Here is a 19,816-nt window from a genome sequence, read left to right on the forward strand (position 1 = left end):
GCAGTTTTGATCACTGCCTCCACTGCAGACTGCCGTGCAGTGCAGCAGTACACAAGCTCACTCTGAATAAACCACCTGCACAGCACAAGTGGCTAAAGCCTTAGCTCGAATTGACTCAGCTTTGAGAAAACTAATAACTGCTTTTGAAATCGCTTCAAAAACTGCGTGTTTGCTGACTGATTGCTGGTCTGACTAACCCCTACTAGGCAGATTTCAGTTTGATAATCCCAATACTCAGTCAGACTTTAAAAGTGACTTCCCTGTGCTATTATCTCTATTTTAGGGTATGAACCCCACATAAGTGGGTCTCGCTTAATTTTCCTGGGCAGTGTAAAGGGGCCATTAGATAGACAAAAAAGAATTAAAACAGGGATCAGAATTTCTTCCTTTGCATTTAATTACTGGAGGAATTTTCCCACCAGCCATATAAAATCCTATTCTGTTTGTCATTTGTCTTTGTTAAAGATACATTTAAATCCCAGCCTAAGGACTGAACACTTGAGCACCTCCAGTGTTATATCTGTGGGAGAAGGGTTGGGAGGAGGCAGGATCCAGACCTCGGTCCGTCGAGTAACTTCATTTTGCAGAGGGAGCTTTCTCCTAGTCAGAGACAAGCAGAGTGATCAGAAGCTCCCACTGTGTTGAGCTGGAGGAAATGCACCCACTTGTTGCCGTTCTCCAGGCACCTGCTCGACCTGGGCCCCCAAGATTAGACAGACACATGCTCTCTGTGGACATGGCCACACATCCATTTCTCTGAAGCCCTCTGAAAGAGTGGGTCAGCTCAAGCGACAAATTGCTGTGGTTCCGCAGAAGGCAGCAGTCTGGTGGTCGCTTGACACCCTTACAGTTGAGGCAATTGAGTGCTGGTCCAGAAGTGAGCTCTGTCTTGGTCCTCTGCCCCATAGTTCCCAGGAGATGCTAGTAAGATTTCAAATGAAGTTGTCCCAAAGTGGACATATTCTTGGGTGTCAATTTCTAGGAGCATGCCTTGAAACCCCTGCGGACCCCACGAAGACAGTAGCGGCAAGGTTTTGGTCAAAAACTGTGTTACTAGGGCCGTATAGGTTCCAGCAACACTTCTACTCGTGGTCATCAAGGTTGTTTGGTTACCTTAGCCACAAGCAAGGCTTGTTTCCTGCCAGACCGCAGCCAGCCCAGACACTTGAGTGAGCGGTGGGCAGACGGGCAGGAAACCAGTGCTTCCTGTCTGCCTGTTCCCTGATTAACCAAGTTCGTGGATATATCACTGAATGGTTTGGGTTGGAAGGGACCTTTAAAGATCATCTAGTCCAACCCCAGATGAAGGATGAGCAAGCAGGAAAGCCTTTCTTCAGGCTGTCCAGCTTCCTAGTTCCTTGTAACTGTGCTCTCTACCTCTCGGACAAAGCAGGCAGAAAAATGTCCGGCTCCTGTAAAAGTCAATACGCTCATCTCATGGAAGCAAAGTATTTTTCTGTCATTAAGATTAATGACTTTTAATGCTTTGGGTTTGGTTTTGCTTTTTTTTTTTTTTTTTTTGACAACTAAAGTGTTTCAGTTTTCTTTTGCACCTATTTGGAAAGTGGGCTTTTTTGGTTTTGTTGCGCAGATGTAGGATGTGACAAATTGGAATATGCCAAGTAGATGTTTCGGAGCAGCCATCAGCTCTAGCGCAGGAGCAGCAGGTGCTGAAGAACAAGTCTCTGGCTGTCTCGTACAGGACGATGGGTTCCTTGTGGGCTCTTGTTGTTCTTTTTTCCTTCTGTCCCCTTCTTGCACCACATAGCTACTGGGAAAATATATTCCCCCATGTTTCGGTAAGCAGATGCTGTCAGGTCTTGACTTCCACCAAAAATCGCTTGAAGACATGTTTGCTTCTACCCCCAGCACTAGGTGTGCAAGAAACATGACTTCCAACTGAACAAGCAGGGAAAGCAACAGGTGAAAGGGTTCTCAGCTGGCCAAGCACCAGCAATTCCACCTGCTGTCATCCAGGCCTTTAAGGACACCCCAGACTAGGCCTACCTGGAAGGTGGGAGAGCCTTTCTTTTTTTTTTCTTTTTTACTGTCACAAGTTGTTTTTCAGACGTTATGTAAGACGTCCTATTTGTCTCAAACTTCTCACTGATTACAAACGGATTACAGGAAGGAAGCACTCCACCCAGTTTCTTAACTTATCATGCACCGTTGCTTAAAGGTGTCATCTGTGTCTCAACAGAAAACTGTTTTTTCCCCTTCTTTTTAAGAAAAAGAAAAGGGGTGGGGGGAATAAACCAGATGCTCTTACTGCTCATTAATTATTAATTGCATGGCAGTTACACCCAGAAAAGCTTCTGATTTTTCCAGCCGCACATTTGCTAAGAAATCCTTTCGGCAAGGTACAAAAAGATTTAGTGTTATTTCTTGCAGAAAGGAAATGGAGTGCAAGAGGGAGAAGTCAGGTAGTGCACAGTTCCAAGGGGCTCCCTGCGGCAGCTCAAAGCAGAAATCTGGATCCTACAAGCATCAGTCAGTACTTTTAATCGTGTTATTATTCCTGCAGACCATCAGATAAAAAAAATAGGGTCAAACTGTGTTCCCATGCCTGCTGAGGTGGCACTAAAGCCATTGCAGCTCCTGGAGTGGTTCCACGCTTACTGCCGTCCTCATGGGGTTACAGCTTTGCTCCTTACATCCACGTTGCTTTTTCTTGCAAAGCTGTGTGTGCAAAAAGCTCCCACTCAGGGCAGCAAAGGTACTTTGGGGTGACTTGGGGAAGAACCCGGTCCATGCACGGCTCTCGGGGTGCTCGGGGCGCACTGGAGCAGGTGAAGAGGGAAAGCGAGGGGTACAGCAACCCAAGAAGCGAGGAAAGAAGGTGGGCGCTGGGGAAGCCTTCATGGGAGTGCCCAGGGCAGCTGGGCGAGGAGAGCCGTCCCAGGGCACTTGCCGTGGCAGGGCTCCGCTCAGCTGCAGCTTGGCAGAGGAGCAGCAGCCTTGCACGCAAACCCACTGGCTTGGCTGCCCGGCACTGCTCCGGCTGCCGCACGGCTCGGGGTCCCTCAGGGCACAGCCAAGGCCCCGGAGCCCCTCTGGAGCTGGTGCTGCTCGGCAGCGGGCACGGGCCAAGTGCCAAACTTTGGGCAGCAGGTGAGGCGGAAAGGCCGGTGCCCGGAGGGAGAAGAGGTGCAGAGCACCAGGCTGATTTTCTGCTGGGCTATGCTTTGCCATATACTGCAGATACTAGGGGCTGCGCAAGAAGATCAGCCTTGCCCAGAAACGGCTGATAAGGGCACCGACACCATCAGAAAACATGCATACAATGTGTTAACACTGAACCCAGCAACAATGCAAATACTGATGGCAAAGAGGAAACCGAATCCACGCAGACAGATTAAAGCAAATCTGTGGGCCTCTCTGCCATTCAGTTTTTAACTGCAGGCGCTGTCAACTCATCTGCACTTATCCTTGACCCAGGCGACAATGAATTCTGCTCTCAGTCCAGATATTTCTTTGCTGCATGACTGAATGTTTATTGTATTGTGTTCAGTCATTTCCTTTAACAATGCAAATGAGAAAGAAGCTTCAGAAGAATTTTTCTTAAGCCCAAGAAATGTGGTCCAGCAGGGTGCAGGGCCCCTGCACTAATGCATATGTTGCATTTCTAATTCAAAGACACTCATACGCAGGAGTATTCTGATGCCAAGGAAGGTCAGTTCCTTTCTTGCTGTTCACACTGAGCTGTATTTAGTGCCAATAACTGTCCCCCAAAAGAAGTTCCAGTCATGTTCTGGCAGAGAGCAGTGCACACTCTTCTGTGGTTTTTGCAATCTGAGCTCCAAAGTAGCCGTCTGTTCAGGTCTCAAATAAAACTGTAATGTGTATCTATTCCAGATTAAATGTATTTTCAGTTCTGCAATTCTTCTCTCAGGAAGTTCTTGGCATATCTTCATTTCCATTGCATGTCTCAGGAATGCATCTGCATCTCTTCATTTGTGCCTTTTGTTGAAACTCTTTGCAGCACAATAACAAACAATGGGATCAAAGCGGAGACTGTTTAATGCCAGCGAAAGCTTGTATAACCCCAAACAAACTCTTCAGTTTGGCAATATAGGCTAACTGGATTACTGTTATCACTGTACCAAGCATATAGCACATCATAAAAATCTTCCACAAAACAAACTTGAAAGCACTAGTTTGCTTTTTGGTTTCCCCAAATTGAATACGAGGGGAAGTAGGAAGTTTTCAGTAAGGAGTTTTTGAATAATTGCAATGCCATTGCTAGTGAGGGGGGACAAAGCACAAAAAGACCTGTGAGCCAAAGCGGCGCCTCCAAGGTAAGCAGCGTTTCTCAAGGAAAACATCGTTCAGGGCAACAAACGCACCAAAGTGAGCTGCTGTCTGCCATCCCTGCGCTGAAAAGTGCGGCGTATCTTCCTAAGCGGAAGCAAAGAGTTGAAGAAGACGCACACCAGAGGAGCAGTCCTGAACATCTCAGACATTGGCAGCAGCGAGTGGCCAGTTCCCAGGCAGCGGCCGAGGCTACTGCGTGTGGCCTGAGTTGGAGCATCGCCTGCTCCCGCAGAAGGCAACAGCCGCAGGGTGACAGCGACTGAGGCCAAGGAGCCGGCTGCGTCCTGGCGACGGGCAGGCAACGCGAAAGGGGAGCCTTGTGCTACACAGGGCAGTGTCAGGCGAAAGGGGAATTTCACAGAGGGAGACCAAGGCACCCAGCAGCGACAGGGGACCTGCCCGGAGCCGGGGCTGGTGGGGAAGTGAGCAGCCGGAGAGCTGGTGAGACAGCACACAGCGGTCACTCCTGGGCATCTCCCCTGGTTTGGTAGCTAATGCTGCCACAGTGGCAGGCTGCGCTTGGTGATCTCTTCTGAAATTACCCTGCTAGATAAGAATAGAAGACCTTTTTCAAGAAAGAAGGCTGAATGGGTAAAGAATAAACCCTTTTCTTTTTCTTTTAATTTATATATATATATATATTACAGCAACAAGTTCCCTTACGTGTCAGAAGCCCTTTCACTTATTTATTTTCATTTCAGTATATACTATGTACTTTCATCCATAAATCAAAATTTTTAAGTTATCGTCTGCAATGTTAAGTATGTCTTCCACTCGTAATAGCAATTTCGGCATTTGCATGTAATGCATCAGGAAAGGATGTTCTTTTAGGTACTCTGAATAGCTGTTCCACCAAATAAATGTTTCCATTAATGTACGTTTTTACCCCCACTCGATTATTATTCCTCTCTCGTCTCCGAGTCCCACCTTCTCTTGTTACTCCGCATTCAGTCCAGTTCTTGCTCACAGGATTCTGGTTAGAAGGTGATTTACATGTTTAGATTGCTTAAATTTAGTGGGATTTAAACCTGTTGGTCCTTTTTTTTGATAAGGCATATTGTCTCAAGTGGGGGCAAACCCCTGGTTGTTGACAGAGGAAGGGGCTCTTGTGTGCTTTTCATGGGTCCTGGTTTGCATCACCAGGAGGTGAGGTGCCTCTCCCTGCCTCTCCCACCCATGACCAGGGCATTTACAGCTTGCAAAATGGAGAGGCGGCGGGGGGAAACACTCAGCCCCGGCATGGGCCTGTTCTGGGGTCTTGCCAGTTAATGTCGTGGTGGGGAAGCACTGGCTAAGGCAGCCGTGAGGAACACCTTTACAGCACTTATGCCACAGGGGTCATTCTCGAGACCAGAGGTGGGGGCCATCAGCCTAAAGACAACCTCTGCTTTTCGGCCACCCCGCTCCTCGTTTTCAGCGGGCGGCTCAGCCTTGCTGAGTCCCGTCACCCCCGTGAAGGCGGGGAGGTCACTGCTTGCTGCTCCTTGTCCCGTGCTCCTTGTCCTTCCCAGCGTGAACACCGCGCAGCTCCCGCCTTCCCTCCCTGGGTTTCCTCCCTGCATGCTACGTGGGGTTTCACTTCTTCGTCCCTCACCCAAGAGGAGCCACTCGCCACCTCAGAAAAACGAATTTTGCACCTGCCACGGCTACTGCTGTTGCCAAGTTACGGAGGTGCGAAGCACGAGGGGAGACGGGGAACAGTGCCTCCTGCTGTCCTCTGCCATGGTGCCAGGCTCCCGGAGCAACCAACACCTGCGTCCTCAGTTATTTGAGGGGCACTGCAGTCCTCCGGCAGGCTGTTTGCTGTCACACACTGATACTACAGCCCTGACGGCAGCAGCCACGCGCCACTGAACCCCCTTCTCCCTCCGCTGAAGGCAAGGGAACAGGGCGCCGAGGGGGGCTCACACCTCCCTGGCCGGCAGCAAGTGTGGGAGCATCCGCTGTATCGGCACTGAAATACACCCATGAGTGAGCAAAGGAACCTGAAGACATTTGGGGGAAGGCCCCAGCATATTTTTGTAGCTCTGATGGAGACACCGAAAGCAGCTACAGCTATCCCAGCAGAGGGGGCCAACCTGCTGGTCTCCTGCCAGCCGCTTCTTCTCCTATGTGACCTGGAGCCCTCTGGGGAAGCTGGATCCAGTGGCAGAGAAACAAGCCTGTTAGGCTGACTGAGAGTGAAAATTCAGTCCAAAAGCATCTGCAGCAGCATTTTCCTTGGTCCTCACTGTCCAATTCAGCACTGAACAAACTCCTAAGAAGCAGCTAGGAGCCACATGAGAAAAATGCAAAATTTATAAAAGTATATAATTAATTCCGAGGAATTCTTCATTTCCTATGTTGTTTGGCACTATGGCTGTGTGAAAAGGCCACTGCTAGGGCCTGAAGCAAACTTTCCTCTGGGTTTGAATTCTTTTTCCCCATCTAATGTCGAAGTATCTTTAACCTCAACTTTAAGGCCTTGGAGGGAAATGCAAGGATTTTGAACTTACAGTGGCAGCTAGACGGCAGGCAGCTTTTCAAGTCTCTGACCACATGTAAGCCTCCAGAAGACCAAAATATTTTGTGTTTCCCCAGTTCCCACAGCATGGACTAATTTGTACTGGATTTCTTACCCTGCAGACTCCTCCTGCCCCACCTCAGATATGGGGGATATCATTCACCTTCCGTGTTGCCTCCCACAAACATAGACGAGGGGCAGCCTCAGCTCTTATGAATATGTAGCGACCTGTTTGTAGTTTCTGATTCTAGAAACATAGCTGCAAATGTGAGAGGCTGAGTCTTTAACGAGCCGGTGGCTGGAGATGATAAGAGCTACTTCCTGCAGGTTTCAGCTCCATCTATTGTTTTTCGTAACAATGGGGAAAAATGAAATGTGTTTTCTAAATCAGCAATTTTATGACACAGTTTGTTTGCATTCTTATAACTTATAAAGGAGAAAGAATTTGAGCAAACAGGATAAAAATTAAGGCTAGTACGTCAATAATTGCTGCTCACTGAGCTAGATTGAATGCATTTAAATGTAGTTGTTCAGTAGGCTGATTTTCTTCATCACACATGTAGAAGCCTTGGTTGGCATCACCTTCCCTCCCCATATGAAGGCACACACCTTCACAACCGTGGAACCCTGAAACCGTGCTCCCACATGCAGCGAGATCCTCCTCCAAATCAAAAGTCCCTGGCCCCCCTCTCTCGAGGTGAGCTGTGCTGCCTCTTCCCCAAGAGCAACAGCCGGCACCACAAACGTCCTCCCGCTCGCTCCTACCAGCAGGACAAGGCCAGAGCAAATAACTGGTGTCCCGAGGAGGGGGAAAGAAGCAGCAGGAGGGACAGCCAGCCTGGCCCCTAATCTGAGTGCCTGCAACGCTCCTCTGTGATTGTAACTTATGCCAGGAAATTCAGATTTGCTGATTTCCAGGTCTCTGCTCCTTATCCCCCCTCTCCCCAGCTTCTTTCCCTTCAGCAGGCTCTGGCTTGATGCAGCGCGGGGCTCTGTCCCAGTAAACACATTTTCAAACTGCTGCAGAGTATGCACAGCCCCACCGACCCAATGCAAAACTGAAGCGTGCTGCTCCCAGGGCAGCTGAGACTGCGACTCGGGGAGCCTGGGAGGTCTTTGAGGACCTGTCCGGCCTCTGTTTTGGCTGTCAGATGCAACAGAAACTGGAGAGCTGTGGCCAGCATCAGGGACTTGCCACATCTTGGCCAAAGCCCAGACACAAGCTAGCACTGGACGGCAGATGTGCAGGAGCAATTGCAACGCAAACACGTTCCTCAGCCTCCTCTTCACTGTCGCCGCTACTTTACTTGGCTCCGACTTGGCCACTGGCATAAAACGGTCGGATTAGCCATGAACAATGTCTCCCACGTTCAGCTACCGCTTGTACCTACTTTCACCCTTGTCTTGTTAGCAAAAATACCATTTCCTTTTCATCTTCCTCCACACCATCAGCCCAGATAAGTGTGAGTTTAACGCTCAAGTGCTAACCAACTGGCGCTGCAACAGTTTTGTGGATAAGAATCACATTAGCTGTGTAAAAGCTGCCAGCCCTCGCTGGCTAGATTTCTGTCCTTGAAGAGGGAGGCATTGCCTGGAGGGGGGTCTGTCCCATCTCTCTAAAATGGCTGTCCTGGAATAAAATTAAATCTCTTTCTAGAAGTGCCCATCTCTCCCTCCAGCTGACGAGATTAAGCCAGTCACCTACATTTTAGACTAATTTACACGAGCTGAATCCCATCCTTTGTGACTTACGCCGGAAAGGCAAGTCTTAACTCGGGGGCAATTTAAGGAGTTAAGCTCATTGCTGCCATTGCTGAGGATATATTCAGCATGCAGCTTCCCAAAACCGCCCTTGGTATACTCAGTATATGAAACTAAATTATTTTAGAGTGAAGCTTAGATGAAACATGATAACGGATGAGTATAAAAGTGATTTTCACCTCCACCCCCCATTTCTCATAAAGACATATAACCATTTCTGTGGGTGTACAGGCTAGAACAAGTGAAAACGTGAGTCCAAGTTAGCACCAGCTGGTGCAACTGATGCTCTAGCAGTCTTAGGTGTTGTAAGCTATGCATACAGATCTTTCAAATTAAATTAGAATGAATGCTTAATTTCATTAGAGCACGGGACTAGAAAGTAACACTCTATTTTTATTCTTTAACACTTATACCTGGAGGTCCTACCGCCAATCTCATGCATCTAGGAATCATAAATGTGAGAAATACCAAGAGATTGTTTAAAAATCAGATTATTTCTTAATTATTCACTTTATGGGTTGTCATTCACTGAGATTTATATTTTCAAACTTTTTTTTGCAACAATGGGGTGAAAAACTTTCTCTTAAGAGCAAAAAATGGGGAAGAAAAATATTCAAATCATAATTAAAAGGAATCAATTAACACAATTAGAAAAGGATCTGAGGTGATCTGGAGTTGAACCTAAACTACTTCCATTTATCCTCAAAAAAATTCCCTCCAGGGAAAAGAGACAAGTCCAGCATCATCAGCCATTTTGAATATAAACAGGTGGAAGAACCCCAGGCAGCTACACTGACCAGGAGGGAGTCATGCTGCTGGTGCAGGATTTAAGTGAATCCTTCTCTGAAGGGTATTGTTGCAGCTGCAGCATGGAGATACAGGCTGCTAGTTAAATGTATCTGCATCAACAGCAAAAGCCAAAAGGAAGGCAAGCATTTATTAAATGTAAAATGACATTTTCAGAAGTAGTTTGGAATGTCAAACTTGTGGAAACTAGGAGATAATAGCACGAAAATCACTCTCTATCGCACAAACATTGTGAGACAGTTTGCTCTTTAACTGCATAAGCATATTCCCCCTTTTCCCTTGTGCATCTGCCTCAGCCAGAGGACAGCTATTGCTAGGCTACCCCAGCTTTCCTTGCCTGTATGGATGTAGAGGACTACTAATGCCAATTACGTACGCTAGAAAACCAGGTTTTGTTGATACTGTTCTTCGAAGCAGGAGCTCGGTTTATGCACTCCCAGCCCCATTTCTTTTGTATCTGCACTTTAGCCTAGCCGCAGCTCTGGCTCAGTGTTTATGGATAACCAGACTCAAACATTTGCAAGGGGATGAGCTTGAAGGACACCTGACCTCACCTGTGCCCCTTCCTTCTGAAACCCAGCGAAGGGAGGGACACTGGGGCAAAGTCTTGGAGACTCCGTTACGCCTGTGCGTGACCATGGGCTGGGGTATGGGTGCATCTGGCCTCGAGCGCAAGTCCAACTGTAGACAAAATGCAAAAAGCTTGTCCAGCAATTGCCATCGCGTGCATAGGATTTGGGAGCTGCAGTGATGTGGAGCTACCCACCAGGTGGTGCCGTGCAAACACAAGAGTTACCATCACTGGTTTACAGCTGTACCTCCAGCAAGGATCTTGCGCTCCTCCAAACTCTGTAGAAACTCTTTTTTTGTTGTAGTAGAAATCCACCCTAGGAGACGATTCTTGCGATTGTGTTTCTACCCTGCTCTTTCGAGTTGTATTCTGTTTTTCAAGAAAAAATGTAAAGTAAACATGAAGAAAAGAACAAGAAAGAAATTAATGATATAACTCATACATTTTTTGACACTGTCTCCACTGACTTTTCTTGCCCTCAGTGTTGAAGAGTCCTGAGATAAAAGTTTCAGTTGATGTCTCAGTGCTGAAAAGATTGTGCTTATCAGCAATGAACAGGAAAACTGGTGTCACAATAATGAAAAAGTTTTGGGTTTTGTTCAGCAGATATCAAGACTGACAGCACACAGCTTGGGATGGAAATCTGCAGATCTCCTCTACTAGAGTGGGAGGTGAGCTCTGTCATCCAGTAATAGTGTCTCTTTCTTCCACTTGCCCTCACAATTACTTTTACTAGCGTGCCCTTTCCCCCACACATATCTTAACAATCTTTTTTCGATAGTAAGAAACTGAAAAGAAGGTTATCTTCATCCCTCGGTCTTCCACCTCCTTCCTCAACTCCCTATGAGGGACAGTTTACTCATCTATACCAAGTGTTTGACTTCCTTTTGTCCCTTTTCCTTTTGACTCATTCCTGCCGAGATATCTACTGTGTCTGACTTCCCCTTCTGGACAGAGTTCATCTGCAGGGCTGAGGAGCCGCAAGCAGCAGGAAAATCTAGCACTTTTGGAGGCAGGATACAAATAATGCACCATAGGCAGAAGGTGAGAAGGGATTCTCCACACACCCGACTTTTGGAGGGCTCTTAGGGCTGTTCGGTGCTTTTATGCAAGTGAGAGCAAGAGAGCTGGGAAAAAATTGTTGAGTCCTGATAGCTTTGCCCAGATAGCCCTGAAGTGTAATTCAAAAAGCTTTAAAAAATTCTATGAAAAATCTTAACGCCCAAGATGCAATGGCCCACAATACAGTTATCAAAGCTCAGTACTGTCCAAGGAACAACTTCAAAACGAGCCAGTCCTGTTTGCAAATGCTACAAGGAGTTGGTCCTCATGCAAGGCATTGGGATAACGTGAACATAGCCATTTCGAAGTAGGATCCTAAAATGTCCAGCTGAGGGGTGACACAGTTAGCAGATACTGGAAGCAAAACACCCTCAGGGCTCCTGGGACCCGATTCCAGGACTGGGGCTCAGCACAGATGACTTGGCTTCACGTCAGAGGAGATCCTTGGATGAAGGTGCCTGAGACTTCAGGTCAGAGGGGCCAGAGCACTCATCTCAGCTAGGAGATCTGCCTTGGGTTGAGCGGGGTCATAGCAATACAGAGGCTGCTGAGTCAGCTTTGGATTCCCGAGGCTGAGGCAGTGGCACTCGCTGAAAACCCCTGTTGTTCATTTCCAGGGAACTGCTGCCGAGACAGGGCAGGAAGAAAATGTTGAATGCTATGGCTTTGATCTATGACTGAAATGGCAAGCTTCCGACCCCCAAACGGGGGATTGTAACTGAAAGCTCATTCCCACATTACTGTTCTGTGACAGTAATGAAGCACCTGAAGCACCTCTGAAGAAAGGGACTTTTTTGCTCTTACTACGTGTCATAAGTCTTTTCATCTTAGCGCCATGGCTTCATGCTGATTTTATGCTGAACTTTAACCTCATAAATACAACACAAGGCAAAAAGTAGCATTTGTCTTTCCTTTTGCTAGGCATTCCTCACTAGTAAGGATCATGAGCATTTTTTCAGCAGATTTTGAAAAATGGACTTTGCATCTTCCACAAGGGAAGGCAGAAAAAAAGGGAACACTAAATTGCAAATTATTCATCGCTTTCCTTTTCCCTTCCTTGTGTTTCAGCAATGAGGTCTTTGAGCTCTACAGCTAGCTCACGGCTTGTCTGTAAATTGCAGCCAGGACCTTTATTTACTATCAAGTCAGTTCAACATCCAACAGTTAAAAACTTCAAGCCATCCTCATCTCTGAGCAGCGTCACTGGCACAGAACCAGTTTCAAGCTGTTCCAAGAAAGGACATGTAACAATTTGACAAGCTCATCGTTCAATCAATTTATTTAAGGCAGGACTTATTTCCTACTGTGTACACAGAAAAGGTGCTTTCCACCGCACGTACACAGATGTGGCAATAGAAAGCCAAGTCTATTGGCTTTCATTATATGGCATGGCTGGATCATGTTCTCAATCCATAAATGAAACTGCACTTACACTGTCAACAAAGCTCTATTTTCTCCCTGTAGGATCTCACCAGAAACCAGACACTGTTAATTGTTACTTTGTTGTGCCCAGCTGAAGCTAAACCCATCTTCTTGTGTGGAACTGCCAAAAGTAAAAGCAATTTAAAGGGAGTCAGCAAGACTATAAAGACCAGTTCCTTGACTCCATTAAGACTTTTATATTGAGATGGTTTTGGCAAGGCAACTGGTATTGCCCAGAAGATTTAGTTCCTACACTTGCCTGTGAATGGTGAGGCAGTGATAAATAAATTAAAAAAAGAAAAAAGCTCCTCTGATGACAAGTGGAAAAGCTCTACATTATTCAGCTTAGACCTTTTACCTGTGTGTAACCTGAGCTACATCACTGCCTGGAAAGACACTTTAATATCTAAAACAAGTGCTATGAATCTCATTTGCATGCTTATGTCAGTAATATCCTTAGCAATATTTTTAGTGCATTGAAGTATCAAGCAGTGCATTGAAACTTCATACTGAAATACAAATAAGCCCCGCTGTTATCAACTAACATTTCTGTTATGGTCTAACAACTGCCTGTAGAGAGAAGGATTTCAAAATTGTCTGCCTGTATCCCCTCCTGAGAGCAGTAAGACCACAGCACACTACAAAAAGTCATTATCTTTGTGGCTGTACGAAGTAAATGCAAATAAGGGTGATATTCTCAATGTTCAAGGCTTTTACGTGCTCCAATCTATCCTACCTCATTACAGCTGTAGACTCCTCTCTCTTATGTACTGTGAAAGTCTTTTTTTAATGTTCTGTTCTGAAAATTTCAGCCACCGCCACAAGAGAACAAAGTGCTTCCTGAAAAAGACTTGTGCAGAAACCACCTTTCTTTCAATAAGGAACAAAATGGCAAGCGGCAGAGCGAGCCTCCTTCCAGAGATGATCAGAAAGAGTTCTGAGGTTTCTGGGAATTTCGGGCGCTTTCAAGATTCGGATTTGGTCTGAGTCAGAACAAAACTATATGCACAGACTTTTTTTGTTTTTCAGTTTCTCACAAACCAAAAATTCCAAGAAATGATGATGTTTCCTCAGATAAAACACACCGTGTGTGCTGCCCCTGTTCCAGGAGATTGATGTTTCTGAAATTTTCATGTTTATTTGGTGCAGCAAACCCTCAAGGATTTTACTGAGTTACTGAGTGTGCCCATTGCCTACTGCACAGACAAATACACTGCCAGACCCTAACAGCTTTTTCACACTGCTGGTCCCATGCTCCAGGACCCCGAGAGCTCCGGTTGGGACCCAGAAATTTTGTTGATCATGCAATGTGCTTCCAAGAAAACACTTTATGTAAAACAACAGCATTTCCCAGTGGTACTTGCAGGAAAAATTCAGACCAGCTCTGCTGCTGAGCCCCTATGCTGCCAGGCCCCGAGTGCAGCCCCTGGCTCTGCTGTCTTTCCCCGCTCCTCAGGTCCAGGCTGCCCCGCTCAGCCCAGCCCTGCCGCAGCCCGGCTGGGCAGCCTGGGATCACAGCACCAGGAAAGAGCCGGGGCAGAAAGAGCTGCGAGTATCGCTGGGGCAGCTTTACGTCTCCCATCTTCTCAGGAACTGCATTTGTGAACAGATCCTCAGCCTTGGTCCTTGGCTGAGCTACAGCACAGCCTGCACCCACCCTCGTACCTGCCGACCACCACTTACTGCTCCATCGCTGTGGCCTTGCCGGGCAGTTGCAGGGCCCTGGACTGGCCTTGGTCACCGCCCCTGTCCCATCCCTGCTGCCTCGCTGGGTGCTGCTGGATGGACCCTGGCCAGGGAGGTCGTGTATATATACATATATATATATATATGTACATATAGCTACTATGTTGAGATATATATATATATATATATATATATATGTAGCTACTATGTGTGTGCATGTGAAGATGGAAGCACTTGATAAAAAAAGCACAACTGCACAGAAAAGGAAGTATTTTGGACACTTCTCATTAGGAGTTATCCTTTCAGTAGGGAGGTACAGGTATCAGGCTATGATGTTGAAATCCCCAGCTACAGCATCATATCAAACAGAAGCGGAGAGGAAAAGCTATAAGACTTCAGGCTCTGCTTGAATCCTTTAATGGGACTTTCTACAGAGGATGTCAATTCCCTTAAACAACATGTCATCCTTCTCAAAAAAAGTCATATAGAAACTGGTGAAAACCACTCCACTTTTCCAGTGGCTTCCTGGGGTTTATCCTAAGATGTCAAGTAAATGCCCTGTGAGGAAAACAGTGGAGGGAAGACAGAAACTAGACTTTTTCACACTCACTGTTGCACAGGAAGAAAACACGCAAAAAAACCACTTCTGTAATAGCCTTTCTCTGTGGAAAGAACCTTTTGCCTAATTATATTTCGTTGGCTTTACGTGAAATACTTGAAAAGCTCTGTATATTGTCAACCTGAGTATTCATAAGCTCCAAATGCAGTGAGTATTAATTCAGTAACATCTTCACCAGCTCTGCACAAATGTGCAGACACCTCTTCACAGCATCTAAAGCCACAGATGTCTGTCCAGGACAGTGAAAGCTTTCTGCAGAAAACTCCATTTTCTCCCAATGTCTACTAGCTGGCCACAGTGCATCAACACCAGCCCAGGTCACCTTCCTCTGCTCCGATGTCCCTCCAGCGTCCACATCTCACCCACCTTCCCTCACTCTCACCACCATGGTTTCACTTCCCCTCTCAGCAGCTCGCTGAACGCATGTGCACGCAGATGGACAAGAACAGTCCCTCTCCCTGCAGCAAACCCCTGAAACACAAGGGAAATTACCTGAGCAGCCATCTGACTTTTGGTGTTTGTTGTTATGCTGTCCCCATCCTACGCACTTGTGCTGCTGTGGGCACCTCGCTCACGTGTCACACCAGCAGGCCTTTGGATAGGGATGCGGAGTCAAATGTTTCTTTATGAAGTCTGAATTACTTCGGAAGGCAAAGCCTGACTTGGCTCTTAAATTACGTATTAACTTGGCATCATAAAACACAAGCGAAATTACACAACTGAGCAAGAGCTAAATATATATGTAGCTAAATCAATTATCTAGATCAGCAGATATAACATTGAAACCATGTTTTCAGAAAAAAAGCTGTTGGCTTAAATATGCAAGGTTTTCACACCTTACTTAACCATAATCAGGCCTGAATCCCATACAGACATTTTCAATAAAATGTGGCTTGCTATAGTACCCAGTTCAACACAGTTTGACATAAATATAAAATTAATATAGCAAAATAAAAGCACATCAGTTATAACCCATAAGACTTTGGTGAATTTATAAATTAAATACTTGTCTGGGGGCTTTTACTCTTCTGGGATTTGTCTCACTGACAGACAAAGTAAAGGTAGATCAAAACCTGGATTTAGCCTTGTGTAACTCAAAATACAACGTAAGAAATAGCAATCACAGTTTCACAAAACAAGTAGGGCTGGATGGGGTCTTACTTATTTCCCTATGGCAGAATCAGTTAAATTTCTGACATAAAATGTTCATCTAACGTCTTCTTAGAAAGAATGAATGGAGTATGATTTCCTCAGGCAATTTGTTCAAGTGCCACCTTTAAAGTAGAAAAAAGAAATAATCTTCCAGCTGTGACTCTTCTTTACTCAGTCTGGAGCCTGGGACTCCTGTCTAACCCACCCTGAACCAGAGAATGAGCTCCTTCCTACCTAAGCCCTCCGAACACTCTTCTTCTCCAGGCTAGACAAACTCAATCTCTTCAGACTACAAGGACTGAACAAATACTACCACACATCAAAAACTCCCACCAGTGAAACAAACTGCGAAAATAGTTACTTCTGCTCTTAATGACTTTATAAATTATTAAAAAATAAATAATTTTCTTACCTGATTTTTTAACACACATTGAATTTCTTCAGTCTTATCTCACTGAATGCATTTCTGCTGTAGGATGCCAATAAAAACATGTGTTATACTGTAACACCTACTTCCTCTTTTCATTTCTTTCAATCACTGACAAAGCTATTTTAGAATGTTTGCTAAAAGGATACGTATTTTTTCCTCAGTTCAAAAATCTATTCTTGGAAGTTGCACCCGTTACTCATGGAGCACTCTACGTCTGTTTCTCTCACCTTGCATCACAAATGCTGTAGTCACCACCAGAGGTATTTTTCCAGAATGAACATACAGTTTTGCAATGCTGACATTCCAATGTATACCTAACTTCTTTTTAAAGCAAGGAAAGCTGCAAAGAATTTATTAAAGTATGAGTTCATTCCAAGTAGAAGATGAACAGAAGCATGAGGGAACCAATATGTTTGTCTCCGTGTTACCAGCCTGATCTGTCTCTGTCATTCACCCATAAGATTAGTTTTCCACAAAGGAAAAAAAAGTAACCTATTTCAATGGTGCTACTTCTGTGAGATTAGCCACATGAGGATGTCCTAAACTGTACCAAGACTATGTTTTGTAGCTCGTCAGACAGACGTCCAGTGCAAGCTGGCTCCAATAGGTCACAGAGCAGTCGTCTCCAAACCTCTTTGATCATGCACCCTTAATTCTAAAACATATTTGAGCACCCCCCCAGCATATGTATGTTTATTTATAAGTTATATACATGTACTACAGTATTAATATTAACTACATTATAAAACCTACAAAAAATGGAAGTGAAAAAGAATGAGAAAAAGATGAAATAAAAATTACTTTTAAAACTTCCATTTTTATTTTATTTATTACTGGTACAAAAATATTTTCTTCCTGCACCTCAGTGGATTGTCTTGCACACTCCTTGGGGTGTGTGTACCCTTCTCTGGAGACAACTGACATAGGTATCACATTAAGTAATGTCAACAGTGGCTACAAGTTCCTTAGCAGACCTTTGTTGTCGCTGTAAAATCCATTTCTATGCTAAGCCTTCTTCCTAAAAGACAGCTTTTGCATTTCTTTTCCTCTTTTGTTAAACCAGAGAACTTGTCTGCATTAGCAGTAGTGCCCTATGCTAATCACATCGGGTAAGAATCACTCCTGACTGGTGCAGACATTGGACATCCTGACTGGGAACAGGATGTCCTCTTCAAGTTCTAGCCAGGATGCTGTAAGAAATTATTATTTCTGCTGTTCATTTGCTCCTCAGCAGATCAATTGTTTAACACAAGCTTCTCTAAAAGAACTTCATATATTAAGCAGCAGAAGATAGCAGCAAAACAAATTGGGGTAGTAATACACATAGCAGCTTTCACAGCATCAGTAAAAATGAAAAAGATTACATATATCCAGCTTGGCTCTGTTCATGCTAATAGGAAATACAACAACCTGAAAGCATCAGAGGTGAGAAGATTCAGAAGTGAGAAGTTAGGTGGGGTTTTCCAAGAAGTACAAGTCAGAAAGTGTGATGATTAAAACCAGCAGTTATTCAGAGTTCTTTATATAGAATAGAAAACTCCATGTTAGTTGTAGGTATATTACTCCTGATAACAATTAGGAATACGTGGTAAAAATAGCTGTAATAATAATAATAACTTGCTCTAATTAATACAATTCTGATTTAGTAAAAAAGGTGAGGAGAGGCTTGGAGATATGTCCCTCTCTCTTGCATTGGGCCAGTGTCTATGCTACAGTGCCCATGTCTAGCACTCCTCAAGAACCTCCTTGAAGTTCAGTCTCTTAGTTGAAGTTACATTTCATTTTTCTTCTTATTAATCTGTTCTCCTGTTTGTGATCTTCAAGATGAAACTTCAGTTTTGAATATTAATATTTGTTTTCTTGCTTGGTCATTATCTATAGAAGATAAATTTTATACTGTGAATTCTCTGTGCATTGCCTGTATTTAATTACTCTTCTCTGTCTTGTTTTATCATGTCAGACACAGCTCTTTTCACTTCTTGCTGTGAAAGCCTGGTTACTCTGGGTCACACTGCTTGAACTCTTGTGTCTTTTAGATTATAAATGGAGGTCAACAAAGAGCGAAACACATCCCATATACAGAAGTCTTCCTAAAAGACACTGATCTATACAAGCAATTTTCTTTGCTTTGGCACAACGTTAAAATTTGTAGCCAGTTTCCTGCACAGGGAAGTGGTGAGAGGGAGATGGAGAAAGAACCAGGTAAGTTTTGTCTTTCTGCTGTTTCTCAGATCCGCTTCAAACCAGTGTGCAAATTTAATTAAAGTGATTCTGAATCTGGCAGCAGTGTAGAACCGAAGGTCACGTACAGAAGCATTGACCTCAATTACTCCATGTCTAGTTTAGTGCACTTCTTGTGTCAAGACTTACCAATGACCTCTTGCAGCATTGGCATTAAATGTGGCATTTGCCCCCCAGCTCCTGCATAGTCAAATAAGTTGGGCTGGGCATCAGGGCACCAGAGGTGTGAACGAACATTGATTTTTCCTACCTCTCCGATGTGGTAACTCATCTCCAGCAGAGGAGACAAACAGATGGGTGCAGCTGATAACATCTGAAACTGAGGCAGCAACTTCTGAACGACTCTGTCAGGGGAATTAGTTGCCATCTGCACACTGCCAGCGGGGGAAGGAGAAGGCATGGGACAAGAATTCCTGTTACCAAAGATAAAATCAATTGGGTCAGCTAGGCTGGAGCTGGCATTTGCCTTCTGCGTGGGAGGGCGCTCACAGGAGCTGCTTCACTGACAGATCAGTGGACATGGTTGTCTTTGACCAGCGTCACTGAATCCAGCAGAGGATGCCTGAATTTGGTCTAAAATTAAATACCTGAATAAGAGACGATGCCGATGTGAAAATAATTGGAAAACACCGTGTATGCAAATGAAAATTTCCCTAACTATTTCTTACAAGCAGCGTCACATGGATTTCAACCTCAGCATCACACAGGCTGTAGAGTATCACCCACTGATTCACGCCTTGAGGTCAGTAACTGCTGGCTTAGCAACAGGCATTCACAACAAATTTTTCCTAGTGGCCAATTTAGATGCTAAATCCAATTTCCTTTATCTTTTAAACTCATCAGTTTGAACACCAGTAAACACTATAACATTTCTGGTGCCCAAAGCCTGGACAGAAAGGTAGAGCTTGCTAGAAACTAAACACCTCATGTTCATAACAGTGAACAATTTCTTCTGAAGAAGAAACCTTTGTGAAGGTCCTGTGACCCAGCTCTGTAGGGAAGGATGATAAAAGTATAGATAATCACTTATGCAGAATATAAATTCTTCAAGTGTTCTTACAATACCGCAATCCACTACAAACAATGAGCCATATATACATAAAATATTTAAACACATAATCCGAAGGAAAGAAACACGAAAAAAATCCAGCCCTTACCTCAATAAGCGAAGGCTTTCTGAAAGAGGTAACAAGTGCTCCAGAATCCTAGCAAGCTTGTGAAGCCAGAGAAATATCACTGAAATCTAGC

General features: G+C 44.9%; 1 protein-coding gene across 1 annotated transcript in view; it reads right to left on the reverse strand.

Moving 5' to 3' along the window:
* The window catches only part of P2RY8 (P2Y receptor family member 8), a 58,344-nt gene extending 41,985 nt beyond the window's left edge, over positions 1-16,359 (reverse strand). The window contains exon 1 of the mRNA XM_075427649.1: positions 16,310-16,359. The gene's annotated coding sequence lies outside the window, so the exon portion shown is untranslated. The remainder of the gene's footprint in view (positions 1-16,309) is intronic.
* Positions 16,360-19,816: the final 3,457 nt, after the last annotated feature.

Source organism: Opisthocomus hoazin, chromosome 1 (assembly GCF_030867145.1).
Source record: "Opisthocomus hoazin isolate bOpiHoa1 chromosome 1, bOpiHoa1.hap1, whole genome shotgun sequence".
NCBI lineage: Eukaryota > Metazoa > Chordata > Aves > Opisthocomiformes > Opisthocomidae > Opisthocomus > Opisthocomus hoazin.